Below are 20,491 nucleotides of genomic sequence, written 5' to 3'. Positions count from 1 at the left end.
AGAGAGAGAAAAACACAGATTCTTGGTTTTCATTAAAGGAGGAATTTTAGACCCGTGATGCTAAAGCTACTTTTAAGAAAACATGACTGATTTCTGCAAAGATTCTGATCAGTTCATTTGGAGATACAGAACCTCCGGTTACTAATTTTAACACAAAAGTAGAATTGAGCAGAAAGTGTTATACTCATCCATTTTTCCACGTAAATTAGATTATGGAGGAGAAGGTGTAAAGTAGAGGAAATTTGAAATAACTGGATTCTTTCATGAGTACGATATAAAACTCATCAGCGACAAATGCTGATGTAGCAAAATGTTAACCCACCCTCCCCGACAGGTTCTGTCCTTTAAGTGCAGCTGTACTAAGATTATTCTTGCTAACAATTATATTAGTATGGGATTCATAATTCATAACTACGGTTTTTTTTAAAAAAACACTATACACTATATTTTCATTCAAACTTCATTTTTTTCACAGTAAATCAATGAGATTGAGTCAAATTGCAAATGTGGGAATGACAGAATAGCACAGATTTAATAAGCCTAGACTGCTGTGAGAACTAAAAACAGATATCGTAGAATCATAGAATGGTTACAGTATAGAAGGAGGCCATTCGGCCCGTGCCGGCTCCCTGCAAGAGCAATCCTGCTCGTCCCACTCCCCCGTCCTTTCCCCGCAGCAATGCAAATTTTTTCCCTTCAAGGACTTATCCAATTTCCTTTTGAAAGCCATGATTGAATCTGACTCCACCACCCTTTCAGACAGTGCATTCCAGATCATAACCACTCGCTGCGTAAAAAATGTTCTTCCTCATGTCGTCATTGGTTCTTTTGCCAATCACCTTAAATCTATGTCCTCTGGTTCTCGACCCTTCTGCCAATGGGAACAGTTTCTCTCTATCTATTCTGTCTAGACCCCTCATGATTTGTCCACCTCTATCAAATCTCCTCTCAATCCTCTCTGCTCTAAGGAGAGCAACACCAGCTTCTCCAGTCTATCCACGAAACTGAAGTATCTCATCCCTGGAACCATTCTAGTAAATCTTTTCTGCACCCTCTCTAATGCCTTCACATCCTTCCTGAAGTGTGGTGCCCAGAATTGGACACAATACTCCAGTTGTGGCCGAACCAATGTTTTATAAAAGTTCATCATAACCTCCTTGCTTTTGTACTCTATGCCTCTATTTATAAAGCCCAGTATCCCATATGCTTTTTTAACTGCTTTCGCAACCTGCCTTGCCACCTTCAACAACCTGTGCACACATACCCCCAGGTCTCTCCGTTCCTGCACCCCTTTAGAATTGTAAGGAATCTTACAACACCAGGTTATAGTCCAACAAATTTATTTTAAAATCACAAGCTTTCGGAGATTATCCCCTTCGTCAGATGAATGAGTGAAAAGGTTCTCAAATCGCATATCTTATACTAGGCTGGGACAGCATCACACCAATCAAAAGGTGTCGTTGTTATTCAAACAGGCCAGTCACGGAGAACAGCACGTCCCAGTACACTGGATATACATTGTGTCAATTGCACAGACAGGCAGAAAGAAACCCAAAATGGCAGAGAGAGAGAGAGAGAGAGAGAGAGAGAGAGAGAGAGAGAGAGAGAGAATATTAAAAAACATAATTTTTTTCCCCCTTTTTGCTGGTGGGGTTACGTGTAGCATGACATGAACCCAAGATCCCGGTTGAGGCCGTCCTCATGGGTGCGGAACTTGGCTATCAACTTCTGCTCGACGATTTTGCGTTGTCGTATGTCTCGAAGGCCGCCTTGGAGAACGCTTACCCGAAGATCGGTGGCTGAATGTCCTTGACTGCTAAAGTGTTCCCCGACTGGGAGGGAACCCTCCTGTCTGGCGATTGTTGCGCGGTGTCCGTTCATCCGTTGTCGCAGTGTCTGCATGGTCTCGCCAATGTACCATGCTCCGGGGCATCCTTTCCTGCAACGTATGAGGTAGACAACGTTGGCCGAGTCACAGGAGTATGAACCATGTACCTGGTGGGTGGTGTCCTCTCGTGTGATGGTGGTATCCGTGTCGATGATCTGGCATGTCTTGCAGAGGTTGCCGTGGCAGGGTTGTGTGGTGTGGTGTCGTGGACGCTGTTCTCCTGAAAACTGGGTAACTTGCTGCGAACGATGGTCTGTTTGAGGTTGGGTGGCTGTTTAAAGGCGAGTAGTGGAGGCGTGGGGATGGCCTTAGTGAGGTGTTCGTCGTCATCGATGACATGTTGAAGGCTGCGGAGAACATGGTGTAGTTTCTCCGCTCCAGGGAAGTACTGGACGACGAAGGGTACTCTGTTGGTTGCGTCCCGTGTTTGTCTTCTGAGGAGGTCTATGCGATTCTTCGCTGTGGCCCGTCGGAACTGTCGATCGACAAATCGAGCATCATATCCCGTTCTTACGAGGGCGTCTTTCAGCGTCTGTAGGTGTCCATCGCGTTCCTCCTCGTCTGAGCAGATCCACACTTTGGTTTATATTGCCTCTCCTCATTCTTCCTACCAAAATGTATCACTTCGCACTTCTCTGCATTAAATTTCATCTGCCACTTGTCCGCCCGTTCCACCAGCCTGTCATTGTCCTCTTGATGTCCATTACTATCCTCCTCACTATTCACTACACTTCCAAGTTTTGTGTCATCTGCAAATTTTGAAACTGTGCTCTGTACACCCAAGTCCAAGTCATTAATATATAGCAAGAAAAGCAGTGGGGAACACCGCTGTATACCTTCCTCCAGTCTGAAAAACATCCTTTCACCACTACTCTCTGTTTCCTGTCACTTAGCCAATTTCATATCCATGCTGCCACTGCCCTTTTTATTCCATGGGCTTCAACTTTGCCGACAAGCCTATTATGCGACACTTTATCAAACGCCTTTTGGAAGTCCATACACACATCAACCGTATTGCCCTCATCAACTCTCTCTGTTACTTCATCAAAAAACTCAATCAAATTAGGTAAACACTGTTTGCCTTTAACAAATCCGTGCTGGCTTTCCTTTATTAATCCACACTTGTCCAAGTGACTATTAATTTTGTCCCGGATTAGAAACATAGAAATATAGAAAATAGGAGCAGGAGTAGGCCATTCGGCCCTTCGAGCCTGCTCCGCCATTCGATATGATCATGGCTGATCCTCTATCTCAATACCATATTCCCGCTCTCTCCCCATACTCCTTGATGCCTTTTGTCTCTAGAAATCTGTCTAGCTCCTTCTTAAATATATTCAGTGTCTTAGCCTCCACAGCCTTCTGTGGTAGAGAATGCCACAGGTTCACCACCCTCTGAGTGAAGAAATTTCTCATCTCAGTCCTAAATGTCCTACCCCGTATCCTGAGACTGTGACCCCTCGTTCTGGATCCCTCAGCCAGGGGAAACATCATCCCTGCATCTAGTCTGTCTAGCCCTGTCAGAATTTTATACGTTTCAATGAGATCCCCTCTCATTCTTCTAAACTTGAGTGAATACAGGCCGAGTCGACCCAATCTCTCCTCATACGACAGTCCTGCCATCCCAGGAATTAGTCTGGTGAACCTTCGCTGCACTCCCTCCAAGGCAAGTATATCCTTTCTTAGGTAAGGAGACCAAAACTGCACACAATACTCCAGGTGTGATCTCACCAAGGCCCTGTATAACTGCAGTAAGACATCCTTGCTCCTGTACTCAAATCCTCTTGCAATGAAGGCCAACATACCATTTGCCTTCATAACGGTTTGCTGCACCCGAATGCTCGCTTTCAGCGACTGGTGTACAAGGACACCCAGGTCCGTTTGTACATCACATTTCCCAATCTATCACCATTTTAATAATACTGTGCCTTTCTGTTTTTCCTTCCGAAGTGGGTAACTTCACATTTATCCACATTGTACTGCATCTGCCATGTATTTGCCCACTCACTCAACTTGTCTAAATCGCCTTGAAGCCTCTCTGCATCCTCCTCACAACTCACGATCCCACCTAGTTTTGTGTCGTCAGCAAACTTGGAAATATTACATTTGGTTCCCTCATCCAAATCATTGATATATATTGTGAATAGCTGGGGCCCAAGCACTGATCCCTGTGGTACCCCACTAGTCACCGCCTGCCACCCCGAAAAAGACCCATTTATTCCTACTCTCCGTTTCCTGTCTGTTAACCAATTTTCAATCCATGCCAGTATATTACCACCAATCCCATGTGCTTTAATTTTGCACAGTAACCTCTTATGTCGGACTTTATCAAAGGCCTTCTGAAAATCCAAATAAATCACATCCACTGGTTCTCCCTTATCTAGTCTACCATGATGTGTAGGTTTGTCAAACATGATTTCCCTTTCATAAATCCATGTTGACTTTGTCTAATCCCGTTGATATTTTCTAAATGTCCTGTTATCACATCCTTTTTAATAGACTCTAGCATTTTCCCTACTACTGATGTTAGGCTAACAAGTCTGTAGTTCCCTGTTTTCTCTCTCCCTCCTTTTTTAAATAGTGGGGTTACATTTGTCACCCTCCAATCTGCAGGAACTGTTCCATAATCTGTGGAATTTTGGAAGATGACAACTAATGCATCCATTATTTCCATGGCTACCTCTTTTAGTACTCTGGGACGCAGATTATCAGGCCCTGGGATTTATTGGCTTTCAGTCCCATTAATTTCTCCAGCACTATTTTTTTTTACTAATACTAATTTCCTTTAATTCCTCCTTCTCACTAGTGCCTTGGTTCCCTAGCATTTCTGGGAAGTTTCTAAAAGCTTATCATTTCTAAAAGCTTCCCCATCACCGAGGTTAAACTGACTGGCCTGTAGTTGCTGGGTTTATCCTTACACCCTTTTTTGAATAAGGGTGTAACATTTGCAATTCTCCAGTCCTCCAGCACCACCCCCGTATCTAAGGATGATTGAAAGATTATGGCCAGTACCTCCGCAATTTCCACCCTTACTTCCCTCAGCAACCTAGGATGCATCCCATCCAGACCGGGTGACTTATCTACTTTAAGTACAGCCAGCCTTTCTAGTACCACCTCTATCAATTTTTAGCCCATCCAGTATCTCAACTACCTCCTCTTTTACTGTGACTTTGGCAGCATCTTCTTCCTTGGTAAGGACAGATGCAAAGTACTCATTTAGTACCTCAGCCATGCCCTCTGCCTCCATGATTGGGTCACCTTTTTGGTCCTTAATCGGCCCCACTCCACCTCTTACTACCCGTTTACTATTTATATGCCTATAGAAGACTTTTTGATACTTAATTTTTTTCAATAATCATCTGTAAATAAGTAATTTCATGTACTCGAGTAGAGGAAAAATAACCCATACCAATTTGCTTGGAGCTTACTTGGCTGTAAGTGTTGTTTCCTATGAGACGATCTGAGAGTTCTCAGATCTCCAATGCCTACAGCCTGTGACTTTTTGTCCAAGCAGATCAACTTTGTTTTAAAACAAAACACTTAAACATGAAAAAAATAAGTTGGGTGATGACAGAGTCATGCCCAGCTTTGTTGACCACACATCCCCTCTCTGGCCACAGGAACCCATCAACAATCTTTCCAAGTTCTTACATGAAGAGAATGACTTCTTGTGTAAGGCACTGGAGAGCATATGGCCCCATGGACCCTTACCTCACAAGACCAAGTTTGTGTGTGTGTGTGTGTGTGTGTGTGTGTGTGTGTGTGTGGCGCGCATGGGGAGAAGAGGGAAGAAACACTGGCAAAAAATAAAACACATTATAAGACTGTCCATTGCATATATTGCTATCCAAATGTGATTGTCAATACTTGTTAATGGAAAATGAAATTTAAATAAATAAGGACCACAATTCTTAGGGGGAAAACAATCACTCCCAGGAGTTTGGAGCCTGTAGGTCCTTGTACATCAATCTCTCACCCCCATCCCCCCACCTCAGACTCCATCTTTATTTAATAAAGCGGTTATAGAAAATTAAACACCTTCCTCCTACAACTAAAATTCTTCCATATTTGTGGCAGCTGCTGGTGCCTACATTTTAGAAGGCTGGTGATACCTTGAAATTTTACATTCTTCCTCTTCCCCCCCCCCCCACCCAAGATATTTATGAGCTAGACTGGATTGTTCCCCCTTCACAGTTTTATCAATATTTTGACTTAAAACAAAAAAAAAGTCCTCCAGCAAACAACTGCATTTATCCTTTTGATTAAATTTTGGCCATTGCCTCGACAAGACATTGGTTTTTATAGCACTGACAACAGCAGTAAAAGAGGTGGATTATATTCCAGTCTGATTGTCATCAATAACCTTTCCTTTAGAAATATTTTACAGTGTGGATAAAATTCTGAGTGTCTACATACATCTCTTTTCTGTAACAGGGTAATCGCACTGACTGCTAGGGTATGCTGTGCAGCGATTTGGACATCTGGCATTTTCATGGTTGCTAAGTGAATTCTAGACCTGTAATCTCTCTCCGACACTGTACAGGCTTCCCTCTTGACATCATTACAAGACAAAGAAGCCAGTCAACCAGTTCCATCCAGATGTTTTAACAGCTTTCATTAGCTGTAAAAGCCAAGAAACCAACAGACTTTAACAGCTTTCAAATCTATCTGGAAGCAATTTTCCAATATCATTGTACACCTATTACCACATAATATAGATGACATGTCAATATGTATAGAGGTGCACATGGTAATACTTTGGTTCACTTAGAATGCCTCAATTTTTTTTAAACTAATACACTAAATACATGGCTCAGGCAAACATGTTTGCTTTCAATTTAGTACTGAGTTTGCAACCAGTTTTTTAAAAATCTAATGAACTTGCACTTGTAGTGTGATTGAATGAAAGAGAATTTGTTCACTGATGATATGGATAAGAGTAGATAGCAGAAAAGCTCCAGCAGTACTGATGCGGTTAGCTACCTAAGCATATAATCCTGAATTAAGGTACAAATTAGCACTAAGTGCATCTCCCAATCTAAAAGAAAAAAGGCACTGATAAAATACGTTGCTCGTCTACCAAGCACAATTAAGATTCTTAGTTATTACCACAATTACGATGTTTAATTATTAAAGGAGCTATTTCCACTCCATTGGTGATTCAGCAGGTCTCTCAGCCATACAGACAATTGGTAGGGTTGTGTGGTGTCGTGGTCGCTGTTCTCCTGAAAGCTGGGTAATTTGCTGCGAACGATGGTCTGTTTGAGGTTGGGTGGCTGTTTGAAGGCGAGTAGTGGAGGCGTGGGGATGGCCTTAGCAAGGTGTTCGTCGTCATCGATGACATGTTGAAGGCTGCGAAGAACATGGCGTAGTTTCTCCGCTCCGGGGAAGTAGTGGACGATGAAGGGTACTCTGTTGGTTGTGTCCCGTGTTTGTCTTCTGAGGAGGTCTATGCGATTTTTCGCTGTGGCCCGTCGGAACTGTCGATCGACGAGTCGAGCGTCATATCCCGTTCTTACGAGGGCGTCTTTCAGCGTCTGTAGGTGTCCATCGCGTTCCTCCTCGTCTGAGCAGATCCTGTGTATTCGTAGGGCCTGTCCATATGGGATGGCCTCTTTGAGGTGGTTAGGGTGGAAGCTGGAGAAGTGGAGCATCGTGAGGTTGTCCGTGGGCTTGCGGTAGAGTGAAGTGCTGAGGTGCCCGTCTTTGATGGAGATTCGTGTGTCCAAGAATGAAACCTTTTGACAGGTTTAATATTAACATTGGCAAAGGTCTCAGAGGTTGCCTACCCACCTCTTAGTCAAGGAATGACCTCAAGGAAATGGGCAAAGCAGGAGAAAATATGGTCACACAGCCTTAAAATTCTGTTTTTCAAACTGGGACATCGGCGCCATTACCATCAGAGCAGAGCAGAATGTCTGCATTCCTGCCATCTGAGTGAAAAGGTCTGGGAACTTGCTTTATTTTTAGTGTCCAAAATCAGGAAATCAACCTTGAATTTATCCCATTTGGGAAGCAGCACTTTTATGCGTAACAGGATACGGCAGTATAGTGGTTATGATACTGGACTATCAACCTTGAGGTCAAATAATAAGTTGCAAAATTGAATTCAATAAATCTGGCAATCCGTGGTCAGCACCTCAAAGAATGTGACCAAGGAAGCTGCTGGATGGTAGTTAAAAACCCAACTGGTTCATTAATGTCCTTCAGTAAAGGATCTATCTATCCTACATGCAACTCCAATCCCCCACTCTTAATACCCTTTGAAGTAGCAAACCACTCAGTTGCAAGGCAGCCCACCACACCTTATCAGGGCAACAAGGGTGGGCAATAAATACAGCCTTGTCAACATCACCATCATTCTAAGAACAAATTTTTGAAAAGCATAAACTGTTACTGGAACAGATTGGTAACATGGAGGATAATACAGGAAGAGGCACCTTACCACGATTTTTATAAAAATGTTGTGAAATATTTCCAAAGTGTTCAATTAAAACTTTTTCACAAGATCATATCTCTCCAAAAAACATTATAATACAGATGGCAGCAGACTTAGATTTCCATCACCTTCGGTGTTAATTGGCTGCTGAGTAAACATAGCAAAGAATGATGTGACTGCTAAACAGTCCCTAATTCAGCATTCACAGAGGTTGGTATGTGAAATGTCACACTGATGCAGTAGTAGGGTGGGCTGAGGAGAGTGCCTGTTGCTGACAATGGATGCCTGAAATAGGAAGAGTACCATTCCCACGCACTAACACCCCTCACCTTGATAAGCATAAGAGAAAAGATGATTAACGGTTGGCACCGACAGAAACCATTAAGTATTTAGCCTTTTCTCACTCCCCTAACTTTCCCCACAACACCTTTTTTTGCAGAATCCTTTATACGAGCTCTTTATTCTCCACTTTCAGTTTCTACCACTTGCCATAGTTTGAACGGTCACAAGGCTACAAAAGTCACCCCAAGAACATTACAACTGTACTTCACAAATAGCTAGTTATGTTTCTGAGAGAGGGGATTGAAGGATATGGCAAAAAGGATCAGTTCAACAAAAATGGGTGGATTATTGGACCAAAAGACTTTATCTGTTCCTAAAATTTCTTCTGTGCAAAGATCTTGGCGAGGATAATGGCCAACATCATTAATGGTAGGCCTTGACGGCAATCTGCCTTTCTTGTTAAATTGCTACTCAACAGCGAAATAAAATCTTTTAACTAAGCTGTCACCTTTCAGAACTTTTTGACCACTTTTCTGCACAAATGATTTGGAAAAAGATTTCTTTTAAATGTTTGTTTAAATCATAGTGTTTTTTTAAACTTGTGTGAATGCACTATGATATTAATGAGTTAAGCTTTGATGTGGTTTCCCCATAGACTGTAAATAATAAGCAATTCAGTAATCGACAATCGATAAACACTCATTGCGCTGGAAAATCTCTAATCCCTTTTAGCTATGAACAGGGAGAGATTAAAAATAAACAGAAACAAAGGCACAGGCAGTCAGTCGATTTAAAAAACTGAAAGCTGCGAGGGCAGTAAGGCAGCAAAAGCAGTGAGAAGGTTAGAATGCAATTAGAAATTATTTTGTTTAAGTCAAGTGGGACAACTTAGTGATGTGAGGAAGCATAGTGTGCTCATTACTTTGTATTGTTACTTGAAGCAAAGCTCTACTGATTGAACCAAGTCTGATCATATCCGTTGCTCTGTATATTTACAATTGTAAACAATTTTACAACACCAAGTTATAGTCCAGCAATTTTATTTTAAATTCACAAGCTTTCGGAGGCTTCCCCCTTCGTCAGGTGAACGATGTGAAATGAGATCCTCGAAATGAAATCGCATTTATAATTCACAGAACAATGCTTGGTGAGTACAGACAGAAAAAACTGTCTGTACTCACCAAGCATTGTTCTGTGAATTATAAATGCGATTTCATTTCGAGGATCTCATTTCACATCGTTCACCTGACGAAGGGGGAAGCCTCCGAAAGCTTGTGAATTTAAAATAAAATTGCTGGACTATAACTTGGTGTTGTAAAATTGTTTACAATTGTCAACCCCAGTCCATCACCGGCATCTCCACATCATGTATATTTACAAGCAGTGAAATAAAGCAGCTTAATATTTGGCCTCTTCTTAGCAACTATTTTCTGCCTTCAAAAAGAACATATATGCAAAACCCCAACTCAAATAATTGACCACATACTTCAGTCCAGCACTGGTCTTTGTCAGAGGTGCTGTCTTTCAGATGAGACAATAACCAAGGCCCCATCTGCTCTCAGGTTGACGCAGAAGATTAAATGTCACAATTCGAAGAAGAACTGACGCATTTTCCTGATGGCCTGGTAAATATTTATCCCTCAATGAACACCACCAAAACAGATTATCTCACAATTCATCACTATGCTGTTTGTGGGACCTTGCTGTACACAAACTGGCTGCTGCATTTACCTACAAAATAACAGTGACTACACTGCAAAAATAATTGCTTTGGGATATTCAGAAGAGTTGAAAGGTGCTATATAAATGCAAGTTATTTCTTTTTTCTTTATTTTAAAAGGCACGAGTGTAACAGTCAGAATTATTTGAGTTTCTGTGATACATTTTTGATCTAAATCCTATGTTCCATATCATTGTTGGCAAGTGAAATTAGAGCTACATATTATTATTATCTACCCAGTCAGGCTGGTAAAATTTGTAACAATAGAATTTAGGTAGAATCATAGAATGGTTACAGCTCAGAAGGGCCATCGAGCCCATGCCGGCTCTTTGCAAGAGCAATTCAGTTAGTCCCATTCCCCCTCTCTTTCCCCGTAGCCCTGCAAATTTTTTGCCTTCAAGTATTTATCCAATTCCATTTTGAAAGCCACGATTGAATCTGCTTCCACCACCCTTTCAGGCAACGCATTATAGATCATAACTACTCGCTGCATAAAAAAGTTTCTCCTCACGTCGCCTTTGGCTTTTTTGCCAATCACCTTAAATCTGTCTCCTCTGTTTCTCGACCCTTCCACCAATGGGAACACAAGTATCTCTTTATTTACTTTATCTAAACCCTTCATGATTTTGAACACTTCTGTCAAATCTCCTCTCAAACTTTTCTGCTCTAAGTTTCTCCAGTCTATCCACATAACTGAAGTCCCTCATCCCTGGAACCATTCTAGGAAATCTTTTCTGCGCCTCTAAGGCCTTTACATCCTTCCTAAAGTGTGGTGCCCAGAATTGGGCACAATACTCTAGAGAAGAAAGATAACGCAAGTTCTGACCTCTGAGAATTCCTCAATTTGCTGGATCAAAAAAAAAGCTCATTGTACACAAACGTGCTCTAATGTACTCAGTGTATTTCACTTAGTTTTGACTTTCAACCAAATTCATAACCAAACATATTATAATTCACAGATCAGTGTACATTTAAAAATATTCCCAATTTAAATCTTTTACAAACATTATCATTATCTACAAGATTCTACAGTGTAGCTAGTACCTTCACAGATCTCCCCAATCACATACTATGCTCATAATAGTCTGCAGGCTAGCAGTGCACTCCTTATATTGAAAATAAATGAGGTAAGGGAATGATACTCAAAATTACTCTGTGAAAATGACAGGCATTTGGAAAGTCATCTGAAAGCACTTACTGTACATCTAACAAAAAAAAATCTCGGAAGTTGGAGGGTTGGACCCAGCTTCCGAACCCGAACGGGATTTCCGCGATTTTCGGAGCCCCCCCGCCCCCAACACACCCGCAATTTCCCCGTAAAATTGAGCACATTATACTTCTTCAACGAATTCAATAAGGTTGGTCAAGCATGATCTTCTCACTTGAAATCCGGCTGATAATAATTTGTTGTATTTTCAGTTTCTCAATGTTTTTCAATTACATCTTTGAGTAAGGATTCCATATTGTTCCTATCACTGATGTTAAGATAATTGGTCTATAATTCCCTGGACTTGTTATTCCTATATTTAAAAAGGGAGAGAACATTAGCTGTATGCCAGTCCTCTGGCACTGTTCTCTTTTCTAATGAATTATTTTATATATATGTAATAGTGCCCCTGCTATCTCTTCCCTAACTTCTTTTAATATGCACAAATGCAATCCATCCAGACCAGGGGTTTTATCCTCTCTAAGATTGATTAGTTTATCAATTATCTCCCCCCTTTCTACCTTAAATGTCTTTTTTGATCTCTTCTTCTAATGTCATGCCCACCATGTTAGTCTCCCTGGTAAATACTGAGGCAAAGTAATTATTTAATATTTCTGCCATTTCGCTGTCATTACCTGTGTGTTTATCGTGTGTACCACCTAGTGGCCCTTTCCCTAGCCTGATTTTTCTTTTGTTATTTATGTGTCTGTAGGATACTTTACTATTTCCTTTTATATTCCTTGATAATTTAATTTTGTAGTTTCTCTTTGCTTTCCTAATTGTTTTTTAAAACTTCTTTCCGAACCTTTACGTATTCCGCTTTGTCATCCTCTCCTTTGTTGTCTATTTACTTAGTGTATGCCTTTTTCTTCAGTTTCAATTTTGCCCTTATTTCTGCATTCATCCATTGCATGTCATTACTGGCTAATTTGTTCTTGCTTTTTAGTGGGATATATTTCTCCTTGACTCTAAATGTTTCGCACTGCTGTTCTATTTCTTTGTTTGTCAGTAAACGTTTCCTGTTTATTTTGCCTAGTTCCATTCTCATCCCCTTAAAATCAACTTTTTTCCAATTTATTACTTTGGTTTTTGTCTTATTTATGTCCTTCTCAATCTTTATCTTAAACCTTATTATGTTGTGATCACTATTGCCTAGATATTCCCCTACGCTTACTTCTCTTATCTGTTCTGACTCATTTTCCATTACTAGATCCATCAGTGCTTCCTCTCTTGTTGGGCTTTTTTTTAAACATACTGGGTAAGAAAGAAGTTCTGCGCACAATGTAAAAACTCCATTCCCTGTACCCCTTTACCTACCTCTTCTTGCCGGTTTATTTGGGGGTAGTTAAAATCTCCCATGATTATTATTCTATGCCCTTCACCCATTTCACATATTTACTTACATATTTCTCCCTCCACCTCCTTTCCACTACAAGGTGGTCTGCAGTATACCCCTATTAGTGTGATCAATCCCTTCTTATCTTTTATTTCAATCCATATGGATTCTGTTTCTAGCCTTCTGTTGGTTATGTCCCTATGTTCTACTGCAGTTATTCCTACTACATCTGGATCCTCGCTACGGATTATCACCTCCAGTTCCCCCTTTTTATTTTGGACGCTATGTACATTACTGTACAGGCAGTTTAATTCGTCTTCAACAATCGTTTTATACTTCTGTTCTATAACTGTATTTGTTCCTTGACCGTTTATGTTATCTGTATTCCTTACACTGGTCTGACCTTTACACTCATCTCCTGGTTATTTTATCTTTAGGCTTTTGCTATTGCTACCAGATCCCTCCCCCCATCTTGCTAGTTTAAAGTCTTATTGACTACCCTACTTACCCTTTCCTCTAGGACTCTGGTCCCGTTCTGGTTGAGGTGGAGCCTGTCCCAGCAGTACAGCTCCTTCCTGTCTCAGTACCGGTGCCAGTGTCCCATGAAATGAAACCCCTCCTTCCCACTCCCCTCTTTCAGCCACACATTCACCTTCCTGATCTGCCTATCACTATGCCATTTAGCATGTGGCTCGGGCAGTAATCCTGAGATTACCACCCGTGAGGTCCTGCTTTTTAATTCAATTCCCAGCTTCTGATATTCCTTTAGCAGGACTTCCTCCTTATTCTTCTTTAGATCATTTGAGCTGACAGACCATAACAACTAGATCCTCCCCCACCCTTTCCAAGATCTCTCCAGTTGCTCCAAGATGTCCTTTACCTTTTCACCAAGGAGGCAACACACCCCGCTGGACTTTCGGTTGCGACTGCAGGGGACGCTATCTATCCCAATTATAGATTCCCCCATGACTATACCTTTCTATTCTGATCCTCCCCCCACCCCCCACCCCCCTCCTTGGGCTGCTACATGCTCCATAGAGCCATGGTTAGCATTCTGGGCATCCTCTCTGCAGCCTTCATCACGGGTATCAAGTACCTCGTACCTGTTGGATAGGACCAGTGTCTGCGGGACCTCCTTCTCTACCTTTCCTAGGTTCCCACTACCCTGCTGACAGTCACACTCTCCCCTTCCTGCACCTGTGCTTTCCTCGGAGGTGTGACTGCACTCTGGAGAAAACTATCTAGATACTCCTCCCCTTCTTTTATGTGTCAGAGTGTCTCTTACTCGCACTCCAGCTCAAGGACTCTGAGCCGGAGTGTCTCAAGGCAGAGACATTTACTGCAGATGTAGCAATCCAGGATAGTCTTGCTGTTCACAAACTTCCACATATGACAGTCCCGACACACAGCCTGAACCATCATTTCTAGTTTTTATTTATCAGTAGTTTATTTCTAGAACTAATAGATTCACTTGAGATTATATTTGGTAAAAGGATTTAGCTTGATTTTGAAATAATTAGTAATTACTTAGTCTTTTTTTAATTTAAGTTTTAAAAGTTCTCCCTCTGCACCTAATTGGCAGTTGAAAGTCCTTGCTCTGTTAGCAATTCACTCCATTAGAAGTTCACTCTCTGTCCTTACCAACCTCTGCGCTCAAGCTCTGTGCTTTTGGAAAGATCCTTGTAATATACACCTTGACTATACATTTGTAATACTTAGAAGCAGAGCACTTATAAACTTCTTACTGAGCCTTCTTTGCCATTGACAGTTCTACCTTTTTAATCCCAATTCTCTGCCTTTTCTCCATTGCCCTAAATACCCTTACTTTCCAAGTAAGTATATCCCTCCTTATTAAACTTCTCAATTGACTTTACATCAATGGTCTTCTGGGATAATATGTTCCACATTCTCACAATCCTTTATGTGAATACATTTATAACCATCTTAGCTCTAAGTCTGTTGTGTCCCTTGTTCTGGATTTTCCTGCTGAAGGCAAGAGTTGTTTTGCATCCATCTTGTTAAATCCTTCATTATTTTAAACACCTGAATCAGATCACACCTTATTCTTATTATTTCCAGGGAATATAATCCAAATTTACCAAGTATCTCTTTATAACTCAGTCCCTTTATCACATGGATCATTCTGATGAATCACTGCTTTCTCCAAGGCCTGTATAATCCTTCCTATCAGTGTCCAAAAACAAACACAACAAGGTCTGACAAGCACTCTAACTACAGCAGTTTTTATATACCTCTAGTGATGAAGCCAAGGCTTCCATTTGCCTTTTCAAACCACATTTTACACCTGTGAGTTAGCTTTAATAATTTATGTTACCTGGGCTTTTAAATTATCAACCCATTCCCCATCACAACATATCCCCCATTTAGATTGTACTCCCATCTGCCATTCATGCATCTAAATTATACAACCTCACTTAATCTATGCATTTTTTTGCTCTCTTCCTCACAATTCACTATACCTCCTAGCCTATAATCACCTGAGAAATTGGATATTCCCTCTATTCCCAATTTCACTACTTTTATAAATGACAAACTAGGGACCCAACAATGATCTCTGGGAGATATCACTTGTCACTGCCCACCAATCCAAAAATGTCTTTTTTGTCCCAAACCTCTTTGCTATCAATGTCAGGCGCATACATGTGAATTGTCTACTTTTCATGCAGACATTTTGGAGTTCGATAGGCTGTATGTGGAGGCACTGTTTCCACTTGTGGGTGCAGGGTGGGAAGAGGAAATTAGAGTGGGAGCTCGCTTGTGTGGCATGTAAGCAGAGACTAGTTGAGTCATATGGCCTTTTTCCGTGTTGTAGATTGAATGTAAAGCTGAGTATATAATCTGAGGGATGGACATGCTGCACCATTGTAACCTTTTATCCTTCCTTCCCACAAGTACCGGAGGTCTCCGGGGGAGAGGGCGCTGAAATGGGAGGTGGGGCAGGGGGAGGAATAGCAAGGGTCAAGGAGGAGGCTGAGAGCGCCAGGGGTAAGGCGGGAGAATTGGCGCAGGCTTTCCCATCTCCATACGGACCATGAGGGTGCTGAAGTGGAGGGGAAGCGTGGCCACCATCTTCGCACCCCCAAGAGCGCCGCCCTCTTCGTTGACTCCTGGCCCCTCACATTCTCACCCGCACCCCCACTCACAGGCAGCTGTGCTGTACTAAGTGCCCCCATGGGGCCAGTGAGACAGATCCAAACTGAGGAGGATTGGGAGCAGAACTACCGGGGTCTGCGCCTGCAAACGAAGATGCTGGAGCATTGCAGGTATTTGCGACATCTGGGGTCCACCGACCGTTGTTTAAGCCTGATCAGTGCCGGGCTGGACACAATTGGTTGGAAAATGGACAACCTTTGCCAGCAGGGTCATCATGATCACGCGGAGGCCTCGACAGCCGTCCTGCAGCTGATGCCCGTATCCCCCAGCTAGCTCTGCCCGCTGCATCAATAGTTGTGGTCCCCAAGGGACATACCTCACAAATCATGCCTTATCACTCTGCTCCCCCTCCAGGTCGTCCATGATAATCAAGAATAGGTGAATGCCCAGTGGGTAGGCCACTGCAACCCTTACGTCACTTTGATGCGTAGAAAGAGATGGGGTTCATGAAAGTAATTGAATTCTGATACTAACAGGACTATGGATGGAAAAATGGCAAGATAAGACTGCCAAAACTGGGCATTAGAAAAGAAAAAAAAATTGAGAACGATTTGCAGACTGCAGGGATGAAGCTCCACAGTTTTAATGGTCTCTTTGTTAGCTTCTCTGGCTGAGAGTCACGTGAGGGCCATAAATCACCTCAATACCAGGTAACTTCAGTCTAAGTGGCTTCAGTGACAAAACGGGCATAAATTCAGGAAATTCGCGATCGCCCTTGACTGCAATGGTTGGCGGAGCTATGATAATGAACTTTGCTCGGTTTTGCCGAGGGTATCGACAGTGGTCCCAGGAAATTATGTCGCAGCATAAATAATCATATACCTCACTTATGTTTGCGTTTGAATAATGCGCAAGCCGTTGCTGCGTCATGACCATGGCGCAAGTTTCCAGCCCAGTCAACTGAAAGACTGAAACATTACAGTCAAACCCACAAGAGGGTAACTGATAAAAGAATAAAACGTTTAAGAGAATAAAATCTCCATGCACAAATTCCTTTACTATCTTTGCCGATGACGGCTGTATACAGTGAAACCACTATTCCCAGCCTGAATGGAGATGATTGGGGAGTTCACCTGTCGCTGGAATCAGAAATACAATTTCAAAATTTGTAGACGGCCGCAAATTGAGAAGTATAGTTAATACCAAGCAGGACTGCGCCAAAATATAGGAATTCATTAATAAACTTACAGAATAGACCTGTAATTGGCAAATGAATTTCCATATAAATAAGTGTGAGGTATCACATTCTGGTACGATGAATAAGGAGGCCTCATACTGCTTGAATAATAAAAGTCTAAATGGAGTAGAGGATCAGAGGGATCTGGGAGTACAGATCTGCAAATCACTAATAGTAGCGATGCAGGTTAATAAGGCCATAAAAAAAAGCAAACCAAGCACTGGGGCTCATTTCAAGAGGGATAGAATTGAAAAGCAGGTAAGTTATGTTACATTTGTATAGAACCTTGGTTAGACCACACTGTGAACAGTTTTGGTCTCCATATTGTAAAAAGGATATAGAAGCACTGGAGAAGGTGCAAAAAAGATTTACTATGATAATACCAGAACTGAGAGGTTATGCCTATCAGGAAAGATTGAACAGGCTGGGGCTCTTTTCTCTAGAAAAGAAAAGACTGAGGGGTAACCTAATGGAGGTCTTTAAGTCAATGAAAGGGTTTGATAGGATAAACAGATGAGATGCTTCAACTTGCAGGGGAGACCAGAACTACCAGAACTAAATATAAAATAGTCACTAATAAATCCAATAGGGAATTCAGGAGAAACTTCTTCAACCAGACAGTGGTTAAAATGTGGAACTCGCTACCACAAGGAGTAGTTGAGGCGACTAGCATAGATGCATTTAAGGGGAAGCTAGAGGAAGAAAGGAATAGAAGGTTATGCTGATGAGGTTAGATGAAGTAGGAAGGGAGGAGGCTCATGTGGAGCATAAACACCGGTATGGACCTGTTGGGCTGAATGGCCTGTTTCTGTGCTGTACATTCTATGTCAGTATATGTAATCATGCCTGGAGATAGCACTGCTATAAGTGATTGGGATTGATTTTACGCATGAGTTCTGTTTGGTGTATTTCTTAGGGACTCTTTTTAAATAGAATCTGTGAATAAACTTTTCTTGTTTTGCTGTTTGGCTGTAAGTCCCGCCCTGCCTCTAACTCATTGGCTGACACAGTGGTGTTAATAGTCACTCCAGCCATGACAGCTGCCCGTGTTAAATGAATAACTGTTTAAATGAATAAAACATTCAAATGAATTGCAAAAGTCTGGATTTATTCATTTAAACTAAAGCCAGTGTGTTCAGCCCTATTTGCCAAATCAAGGTATTGAGCTACATTTATTTTGAACTATTTTCTAAAATAAATCTATATTTAAAAGTGGAAAGCATCATCTTATTTATTTTAATTACAGAGATATAGCAAAGTTTATTTTTCTGTACACTCAGAACTGATGGTCAACCAGCACCTTTGAAAAGGTAAACAAGTGGAACAGTTAAGCCCAAAAGTAGAGCAACCTGAAGCACAGATGTCCTGTCCTCCCAGCAGGGTTGATTAAGTGGCAAAAATCTAATCGGGAATAAGTGGATTTATGCTGTTTGGAAAAGAAGTGTTTTAATTAAAACAGGCCAGTGCCCTTGCTGTGTTGAAAAATCATCTCTGAAATATTCCTGAATTGAATTTAATAATTAGCTGAATCTTGAAAGCTTAGCTAATATTTTCACTCCAGCTATATTTAGTCATACATCTGAGGCTTTACACAAGTACATGCATTAATTGCCAAAGGCTTACAGCGCAATGTTACAGGGTTAGAAGTAAAATATGCCACTTTTCACCATGGAACTAGAGGTATTCTATTGTCTAAGAAATTTGGTCAGTTACATAGTCCTATTAAAGATTATTTAAATTAGAATGATATGTAGGGCTAAATGTAGTCCTGCCTTTTCACCACAGTACCATGATTATTCTCCCTGCAAAAGGAATAGCAAATGCCAGCATTCACAGTTACTGCTGTCAATTGCAAAGCTGACTCACAGGGCTTGACACAGAGAGAACTTTAAATTCAACTAACATTATCTGGCATCAATTCATAGGATCATATTACTGCTTTTCTTATTTGAAAAGTATAGGACAAATTTTAATGGTGTACTTGGACAAATTGTGTAAGAACATAAGAAAAATCAGAATGAGAAAAGGCCATACAGCCCATCTATCAAGTACACTAATTCTCTCACTTCTCTAGTTTTGTCTCTATTGTTCCTGCTAACAGGTTAGTACTAATAGTTCTTATGAAATGTCTATGAAAAATACAGTTGGAACAGTTTTCTCTTGGAGAAAGTACATTTTAAGTAACAATTACTTTGATAAGGTGTGCAAAGGACTCAGAGTGGGAAATGCAATTCTTTAGAGTAATTGATTCTTGAATATTCTCAAAATAATATCTCTGCAATGGAAACCTTATTATCTAAATAGATGGTAATGGGTATTAATATCATATAATGTGCTCCATATATGTAATTGTTTAACCTTGGATTATTTTTTCATTTGTCCTTTTCCTCCTTTTGAAATTTCCCCCCAGGCCATGCACCATTCAAATCAAAAAAGTATTCATCTTTACTGATGACAGCCACATTGTAGGATATGTGGGAAATTACTGGTGTCAGGTGGGCCATGAATTATTGGTTAAAACGGGGGGTAATAATCCCATACCACCATATTATTTTCCTACCCTTGAAATATCTAATATTCAAGTCATATAATTAAGCAGAATTTTGGATGAATATTTATTATGGCACAAAACAGCTCGAAGGGATAGTTTCTTCCTTTCATTCAGACACATTTATTAACACACTTAGAGCTTGAAGTTCTTGAAATCAAACTAGTGCAAATAACCCCTTTGACTTACAAGGGACTTCACCACACCCCACTAGCAACTACAAATTCCAATCTGACCTAGCTAAATGAAAAGGGATCCTCCTTTACTTATTTAAAGTGCTTCATATACAAATATTCTCTCCTCATTTTATTTCTCCCTCCTGGCACCATAACGGCTAGGTTGCATCTGTTCCTATGATTTTTGCGGAGGTCTGCAAGAGCAATTTACAAAGTTATCTGGTTTTCTCTCCCTCTTGGAAGCTCCCGGGCTTGTTTCCTCTAGGGCATGGCCAGGACCATAAACTCACTGTATGGGAATCATATGTGTGAATCAATTATCACTTCAGTGAGTATATTACTATGGTGCCTTCATTCTAGGGTGTTGATTGTCAATAGCAAGATGTTATTTAAAAAGGAAAACAAGAGACTGGGTGGTGCATTGGGTTTGTTGACTGGTCTAGATTTAAAGTCAGGTCCCAGAGACAGTCTGATAGGATGAAAGTCTCTTTCTGCTGACTGTAAGCGTCCTTTGTGAAATGAGATTGAACAGTCTCAATTCACTTAA

At 41.2% G+C, this 20,491-nt stretch overlaps 1 protein-coding gene across 4 annotated transcripts in view; it reads right to left on the bottom strand.

Annotated features, from left to right (window-relative positions):
* cttnbp2 (cortactin binding protein 2) overlaps positions 1 to 20,491 on the bottom strand; it is a 125,591-nt gene that overhangs the window by 72,355 nt on the left and 32,745 nt on the right. The window lies entirely within an intron of this gene.

Source organism: Heptranchias perlo, chromosome 18, assembly GCF_035084215.1.
Source record: "Heptranchias perlo isolate sHepPer1 chromosome 18, sHepPer1.hap1, whole genome shotgun sequence".
NCBI classification, from domain to species: Eukaryota; Metazoa; Chordata; class Chondrichthyes; order Hexanchiformes; family Hexanchidae; genus Heptranchias; species Heptranchias perlo.
This window is presented reverse-complemented; position numbering and strand designations above follow the sequence as displayed.